This window comes from Dasypus novemcinctus, chromosome 10 (genome assembly GCF_030445035.2).
Source record: "Dasypus novemcinctus isolate mDasNov1 chromosome 10, mDasNov1.1.hap2, whole genome shotgun sequence".
NCBI lineage: Eukaryota > Metazoa > Chordata > Mammalia > Cingulata > Dasypodidae > Dasypus > Dasypus novemcinctus.
The window spans coordinates 8,991,104-8,999,949 of NC_080682.1; the positions used below are offsets into that span (position 1 = coordinate 8,991,104).

General features: G+C 44.4%; 1 long non-coding RNA gene across 1 annotated transcript in view; it reads left to right on the top strand.

Annotated features, from left to right (window-relative positions):
* The window catches only part of LOC131279973 (uncharacterized), a 48,304-nt gene extending 42,633 nt beyond the window's left edge, over positions 1-5,671 (top strand). The window contains exons 5-7 of the long non-coding RNA XR_009187491.2: positions 2,930-3,049; positions 4,272-4,479; positions 4,993-5,671. This is a non-coding gene — a long non-coding RNA (uncharacterized lncRNA). The remainder of the gene's footprint in view (positions 1-2,929; positions 3,050-4,271; positions 4,480-4,992) is intronic.
* Positions 5,672-8,846: the final 3,175 nt, after the last annotated feature.

Below are 8,846 nucleotides of genomic sequence, written 5' to 3' on the forward strand. Positions count from 1 at the left end.
TTCCAAATCATGCCTGGGGCAACAATACCTGGAAATTGGAAAGATGTCGTTTTTAGAAAAGTTACAGAAACAAATATTAAATCCATAACTGGTGCAAATGTTTCTCACATGTGTCAAAAAAACCTGATAAGTTGGTTCCAAATCTCATATCTAAACAGGGAAGTTTAGGGGCTAGTTTTCTCTTTTCTGTTAGAAAAACCACCTCTAACAAAAGAACTATTTAGCTTATTTTATTGAAAATATTTACATTGTATTATTAACAAACACTATGTTCATGTAAAGTAGATGGTTTACAAAGCCAGGAATTTTATCAAAATGACAGTAAAATTGGAGTTTTTAAATATTTTGCGAATGTAGTTCACATTAGATCAAAAGTGTTTAATTCTCAGGACAAAAACAAGAACAAAAGCTGATTTTGAGACTTCCACTGAAACCTACTGGGAAGGGTAAATTAATCCTAAAATGAACTCTGTGTTTCCATTTCCTCCCTCCTCCCACCCATGCTAATAGTAGAAGCAGAAACAAACCCTCCATGGAGGAAAACTTGCACAAGTTAAGCCTACAAGATGTTTGACCTCACAAACAACAACCATAAAATACACAAAGGTAAACTACCATCAATGAATATCAGTAGAAACAAGAAACAACTCATTGTATATGGTGTGAGATAAGGATCAAGATTCCTTTTTTTTTGGCATTGTTCCAGCACCATTTCTTGCAAAGATTATACTTTACCCCATTGATTTGCTTTAGTACCTTTGCTGAAAATCGGTTGGCCATGTATGTGTAGGTCTCTTTGTATTCTCTCTAATTTGTTCCACCAGTTTATATGTCTGTTTTGATGCTAATACCCCACATCCACATTCTTGGTTACTATAACTTTGAAATAAGTTTTGAAATCAAATAGTGTAAGTTTTCCATCCTTGTACCTTTTCAAAGCTGTTTTGACTATTCTAGGTCCTTTGCATTTCCATATAAATTTTAAAGTGAGCATATCAATTTCTACAAAAAGAGCCTGCTGGGATTTTCACTGGGATTGCATTAAATCTCCAAGTAAATTGGGGGATAACTGATATCTCAACAATATTGAATCTTCCAATCCCTGAACAAGGTAAATCTCTTTATTTATTTAGGTCTTTTTTTGGGGTGGGGAGGGAGGAAATCATTTGTCAGATTTGTCTGTAAGAATTCCACTTTTTGGATGCTTTTTGTAAATGTTCTTAATTTCAATTACAAGTATTTGTTTCTAGTACACGAAAATACAATTGATTTTTGGATATTGAGTTTGTATCCTGCAATGTTACTAAACTCATTTATTAGTTTTAGTAGCTTTTGTATAGATTACTTAGGATTTTTTTTTTCTTTTTAGTGGATTAAAACAAGACAAATTAAGATTATAGAGGTCAGAAGACTAAAATTAAGGAGCTGACAGGGCTGTGTTCCTTCTGAAAGATCTAGGGGAAAATCTGTTTCCTTGACTTTTTCAGCCTCTAGAGGCCACCTGCATTTCTTGCCTCATGCCCCCCTTAGGAGTTTTACAAAGACAATTACGTTGTCTGTGAATAAAGACAGTTTTATTTCTTCCTTTCTTGTCTTATTGATTTTCTAGGAGGATTTTCCCCTGCCACTGTTTTTTGCTCTGAGTGAGGCTGGGCTGTAGAACAGCAGCAGTTCATTTTTGGCTTATCAAACTGACCCATCTGTAAACAAAGCCTGAGTTTTTTCTTCTCCATTAGCTGGTCATAGGGGACTCCCAAGAGGCCATGGGTGAGAGCTGAGGGAGAGACTGGTACAACAGAGTTAGGTGGAGATTGGGCCACATGGTCATGAAACTTACTTGTGCGTTTGGAATCTGCTCAGGCCCAATCTTGACTATATCACTTCAACCTTGAATGAGCTGAAAATACCAAGATCATGGTGGGGCGCTTCAGCTGCATTGTCAGTGGTGTTCTATGGTCAGATGCTCAGTCTCTATCAGAGCACAGTAGCATTCCAGAAACTGCTTTTTGGTAGAGACTAGTTCTCTGCTGCAATTGGTATTTGAATTGCAACTCTATTGTGGCTTGCTAGGAACTCGTATGGCATCTTTATATACCACAAACACCTCTAGTATTATGTTTTCTGCTGGGTCATATGAAGGGTCAAGGGGTAACTGAACCTGGGACTCCTAGGAAGAGGGATCCTGAGTCAATCAATAGGGCAAGAGAGTTTTCAACCAGTAGAAACCATTGCTTTAATTAACCTAGCCAATTCAGCACCTCTTGTAGTCAACCAATCAGCACCTCCCAGTTAGGATACCTTATTTACATTATGCTAATCTGGTTTTCAAACCCTAACCTATGCCCTTGCTACCAGTGATTGACCAATCAGAACATCGCAACTGGGGCTCCATGGTGACACAGCTAGACTATATCAAGAGTGGCTCCAAAGCCCTGAGCATGCATGCCATCTTTGCCCCAGTCAGAGGAACATTGAGCTGTGAACACTGAGCCAAGCCAAACACTGAATACTGAGCTGCAAACTAACGTGTAACACCAAGTCAAGCTGCTGAGCCGAGCTATGAGCACGCTGAGCCGAGCTGCAATGATGAAGATTGAACAGCAAGTCAAGCAACAACGCCAAGCTGTGGACGTCCACTGGCACCTCAGCCAGGCTTGTGCCTTGGCCCAGGCTTGAACTATAACACCAAAGGTGCTTCCGCTGGCAGCTTGACCAGGCTTGTGCCTTGGCCCAGGTTGAGCTATAACACTGAAGGCACTCCCGCCAGTGCCTCAGCCCAGGTCAGTGCCCCAGCCAGCCCTGTGCCTCGGCTAGGCTTGTGCAGCAACACAGGGGGCATTTCCATCATCGCCCTGACCAGGTTCAAGTTCAATATGAGCTGGTTAAATAAAGTTTGGTTGTACTGAGGTTGCTTTTCTTCTCTCTGAAGTCCATCTGAACCAGAGAATAAAGGTGGTGACAGTATTTGGTGCCGAAACCCAGGAATCTATGCCACCAAGACCAGCACAACCAATCACTTGACCGAGATCACTGCGGGACCCCCGGCTGGGTGAGTCCACTTCTTGTCCACGCATCCCAGGGCCACCCCCCTTCTGCTGATTTGGAAGCAGCGGGTCGATGGGTAGAGAATGTGCACCTCTCTACGTCGTGCTTTCCACTGGCCTCCTAGGTTGTTTGGCTCCCAGCTCGTTGGGAAAGCGTGTTTAGTTCTGGGCAGGGGCACCCCCTGGCAACCTCTACTTGGTCTCCTAGGTCTTTGGCAGGATGGGACAAGGAGAATCCACCCTCACCCCCAGGATTTCCCTCTCGGTTATATTTTTGTGCATTAGAAAGGCTTTGGCTTATCTGATTTGAAATGCTTGTAAAATGTAGAGTGGCCTCAATACAAACTAGAATTTAAGAACAGTGGCCAGTTAATGAGACTTTGAATTATAACACCATTTTACAGCTCCATCTTTTTTGCTCCCAAGACCCCAAGAAGAGAAAGATACAGGGCCCTCCTAAACAAGATATCCATGAACATCCTTCCCCAAGGGAAAGGGGGTCCCTCCCATGTTTGTCTGTTTGTTTAGTGTCAGTGTATGTTTTAAATACCTCCGAGTGGTAATATTAAATCGACAAACGAAAATTCTTAAAAGAGCTCTATTTGAATGGCTAAAAATTAAATAAGCACTTATATTGATAAATAAAGTATGGAAATCTTTGAAATGCCTTAATTTAGATGAATAGTTTATTTTTTTCCCCACAGAATGAGGGATATGAAACTTAAGTAGATATAGAAAGAAGTAAAAGGCTTGTGGGAGTACTGACTAAATTTTGATAAGTTTGTTTAACGGAATGTGTTTTTTTCCTAAGATAAGATAACTGGTTTTCATAAAATCAGAATGGAAGTATGTAGGACAAAACTTGAATGCATATGGCAAGTTGTAGAAGGTATTACAAAAGGTAGCATCAAGTCAGGGACTGTGTTTTATGAAGGCGGAATTTGTCTTGAAATGAAGCACTATTGTCTAAGCAATTATGGATAGTTATAAGAAGTTTGTAGAAACACTGTTTAAATTGAAATATTTGAATGGCTAATTCCAGTAAGTCATTATTAAACAGAAATTGAATTGATTTTAATAACAAAAAGGCCACCTGTTGAACTGGTTTTGGTGAGGCTCTCTAGTACAGCATCAAGCAGGTCTGTGGTCTGTCCAGGGCTCTCCCATATTTTTGCTTGTTTAGATGGGTACCTCTGTTTCTCATTTATGGTCATATATTCCCTACAGAGATGTTTCAACTCAATACTAGATTTGTTGGATCCAGATATGCACTATTCCAAGGATTCCAGGGCCCTGCTGGTGAAGTTCTGGAGGCCCCCACCTATTCCTGCGAGCCCGATGAAGATCTCAAGTTCTTCTTCCAGAAAAAGTCCTCTTGATGTTGGAGACCTCCAACCTCCTCCTCGCCAGACCTTTCTGTGAAGTGTTTTTGTGTGTGCGTATTCCTCTTGTATATCCTTCTCTTTCTTTAAGTGCAGTTATGTTTTGCCTCTCTTGCTCCTGCCTATTCTTGCAGGAAGTGGCTTTTGGAGCCACTCTACACTCTCACCTATTCTCCCTAGTGGCTGTCTTTAAATCACAGCTTGTACTCCAACCTGCCCTAGGGAAACTGGATCAGGTAGCCAGACCCTTTGCTCAACCCCTTGCTCCAAGCCCCCTCCCTTTTAACTACATCCCCATACAGCAGAAAGTAGCTGGCCTGTCTCCCATAAGAGAAAAAGGGGGGACTGAAGGAGCGAGCAGGTAACTGAGCCTGGGACTCCTAGGAAGAGGAATCCTGAGTCAACCAGTAGAGTAAGAGAGTTTTCAACCAATAGAATCCATTGCTTTAATTAATAGCCATTTCAGCACCTCTTGTAGTCAACCAATCAGCATCTCCCAGTTAGGATACCCTGTTTACATAATATGTTAATCTGGTTTTCAAACTCTAACCAATGTCCTTGCTCAGAACCAGTGACTGACCAATCAGAATATCGCAACTGGGGCTCCACCCCCAGGGGAGGTGACACAGAGAAACTATATCAAGAGCGGCTCCAAAACCCTGAGTACACATTCCATCTTTGCCCCAGCCAGAGGAACATTGAGCTGCAAACACCGAGCCAAGCCAAACACCAAGATGCAAGCCAAATTGTAACACTCAGTCAAGCCACCGAGCCGAGCTGTGAGCATGCTGAACTGAGCTGCAACAACGAACATTGAACTGTGAGATGCGACACCAAGCTGAGAACACCAAGCCGAGCTGCAACAACGAACAACAAGTAGCAAGTCGAGCTGCAATGCCGAGCCGTGTGCTTCCACCAGTACCTCAGCCAGGCTTGTGCCTTGGCCCAGGCTTGAGCTGTAACACTGAAGGCACTTCCACCAGTGCCTCAGACCAGGCCGGTGCCCCAGCCAGCTTTGTGCCTTGGCTAGGCTTGTGCAGCAACACCAGGGGGCATTTCCTTCATCACCCTGGCCAGGTTCAAGTTCAATACTGAGTTGGTTAAATAAAGTTTGCTTGTGCTGAGGTGGCATTTCTTCATTCTGCAATACCAGGCCGATGCGTGGAATGGATGGAGCAAGCCCCTTGCTCCATCATCTTCTTTCTGAAGTCCATCTGAACCAGAGAATAAAAGTCACTACAACACATAGGCCCAAACAACACAGACCCTCATAATGTATCTGAATACGTGGTAAAACTCTCTCTTGCTATGGGCTGTCCTCAAACTTGCAGCCTGGAGGACTGTGGGAAGATAGTGGGGTAAGAAGCTCCAGGCACCAAACCCTTCATCAAAATAACTACTGAACTGGCAGGAACTATCTGAATTAATTATTTTACAACTCCAGAGTCTAGTGGAACAGTGTGCAGCATTCACGGTCTACTTGGGGGAAGACATTGGTGATCTGTAGTTAATACTGGTGAATTTCACCCTCCATGCAAGGCTATCATTCAATCTCCCATCCCCCAACCACATGGCAGGAAGCAGTGAGGACTGCATCCCAGGCTCCCAGTACAGCTGCTGGTGCCTGGATGGGCTACAGAGACCTAGTACTTCAAAATCTGGGAGTGTGTAATCTGATCACTGCTTTTTTAAAAGATTTATTTATTTACTTTATTTTTATTTATCCCTGCCCCCCCCAGATGTTTCTCTCATCTGTCTGCTCATTGTTTGCTCACCTTCTCCAGGAGGCACCCAGACCTCCCACACGAGAGGTAAGTGCCCAACAGCCTGAGCCACATCCGCTCCCTGCTGGCTGTGGCTTCAGCAGCCTTGTGGCATTTGCTCGTTGCAGTGGGGGTGGCATCTAGCTTGTTGCAGCAGGAGGTGCTATCCTGTTCATTGCAGCGGGAGGCAGGGTTTGCTCACCTTCTTTTAGGAGGCACCTCCCATGTGGTAGGTGAGCATCCACCTAGTTGAGCCATAGCTGCTTCCCCGATCACTGTTTTTGGATTTTTGTTGTTGTTGTTATTGTTTTTTAAAGACTTATTTTTATTTATTCCCCCCCCCTCATTGTTTTGTGTTTGCTGTCTGCTCTCTGTATCTGATCATCTTCTCTTTAAGAGGCACTGGGAACCTAACCTAGGACCTCCTATGCCTGATCACTGCTTTTGATTAGCTCCTTCAGATCAGTGAGGGAAAAGGGGGCCATGTCTGAGGTGGACACTACTCCAACCTCCCTGAGGCAAAAGTGGCAGAGGAGTCTTAAAAAGATAGCACCTGTCTTTTTTTCTTCCCTCTTTTCTCTTTCCATTCCCTATCAGGAAGAAAAAAACAATTTGGAAAAGTCATAAATTGGTGGCTCCAGCCCTCAGCAAAAACAAAAAACACCCTATCAGTCCCAGAGGAGTGGAAGAACTAGATTTCTAGAGTTATAACAACAAAATACTCAAAAAGTCCAGTTATGAGCAAAAAAAATTACAAAATGCACAAAGAAACAGGATAGTATGGACTATTCACAGAAGAAAGAAAAAAGAATTTGCTAGAAACCATTCTGAGGAAGCTCATATATTGGACAAAGACTTTATTTTTATTTTTTTTATTTATTTATTTTTATTTTATTATTTATTTATTTATTTTATTTATTATTTATTTATTTAATTAATTCCCCCCCCCCCCCGGTTGTCTGTTCACTGTGTCTATTTGCTGCGTCTTGTTTCTTTGTCCACTTCTGTTGTCGTCAGCAGCATGGGAAGTGTGGGCGGCGCCATTCCTGGGCAGGCTGCACTTTCTTTCGCGCTGGGCAGCTCTCCTTCCGGGGCGCGCTCCTTGCGCGTGGGGCTCCCCTACACGGGGGACACCCCTGAGTGGCAGGGTACTCCTTGCGCGCATCAGCGCTGCACATGGACCAGCTCCACACGAGTCAAGGAGGCCCGGGGTTTGAACCGCGGACCTCCCATGTGGTAGACGGACGCCCTAACCACTGGGCCAAGTCCGTTTCCCGTGGACAAAGACTTTAAATCAACTGTCTTAAATAATATGTTCAGCGAGCTAATGGTATCAAGATACAAAGAACTAAAGGAAATTGGAAAAAATGACTGAACAAAATAGATACATATTATAAAAAGAAACCAAACAGATGAAACCCTTGTATGATGTTATGTATGTTTATTTTGTAAGTTCACAATCTTAATTATTGTTTATGTATGTTCATGTATGAATGATATACTTTAATAAAAAATACATTAAAAAAAAAAAGAAACCAAACATAAATTTTGGAGTTGCAAAGCATAGTAATTGAAATAAAAAGTCCATTAGATGGCTGGAAGAGCAGATTTGAACCAGCAGAAGAAATATTTTTGATCTTGAAGACAAGACCATTGAAATTATCAAAGGTGAGGGGCAAAATGAAAAACAAAAGTGAAGAAAAACAAACAGAACCTGAAGTATATGTGGGATACCATCAAGCATACCAACATATGTACCACTGGAGTCCCAGAGGACAACAGAGAAAATGACAGAAAAAGAATTTGAAAAAATAATGGCTAAAAACTTCCCAAATCTGATGAATGACATGGATGCGGTCACCCCTCGGGCTGAAGTATGGTTTGCTGGCCTGGCGAGGGGAGCGGCCGCAGTAGGCCTAATTCCGCTGCCCCCATAAAAGGGTGGTTGGTCGGGCCCACCGCCACCCCTGAAGGGAGCTCGGCATGGGCGCAGAGTGCCCTCGGGTCTCCCCTTCTCGGCAGCCATGCTTCCGCGGCCGCCCCTCCTCCCAGATGGCGCCACCCGATGCCTTGTGGGGCGGCACCCTTCTTCTTCCTTCTCCCTGCGCAGGCGCAGGGCAGAAAATTCCAGTCTGCCCTTTTCCCCTCCCCTGACAGCAGCAACAGCCAGACGTGGGCGGAGAAAATTCCAGTCTGCCCTTTTCCCCTCCCCCGACAGCAGCAACAGCCAGGCGTGGGCGGGAAACTCAAGTCTGCCCTTTTCCCCTCCCCCGACAGCAGCAACAGCCAGGCGTGGGTGGGAAACTCAAGTCTGCCCTCCACCCCAGCAACAGCAGCCACCAATCCCTAAACCCTGCCCCTTCCCCCAGCAACAGCGACAGCCAATCCCTAACCACCACCCCTCCCCCGTCCAGTACCGCCCACTGACCTTTCGCCGGCAACCAATCAGAACAGGGCATGGCTTCGACCAATCAGCCTTCTCCAGCCCCTATAAAACTGTTGCCTCTCCCTCAATAAAGTGGACTTGCGTGTTTACCTTGTCTCCGTGGTAGTTCTTCTGCCCTGCGCCCTCCAGTCCTGAGAGCCCCCGACAAGGGCCTGGCCTCCCTTGTCCCCAGTTCTTCGCCTGCTTCTCCGGGCGACCCCTTCGTCGCCTG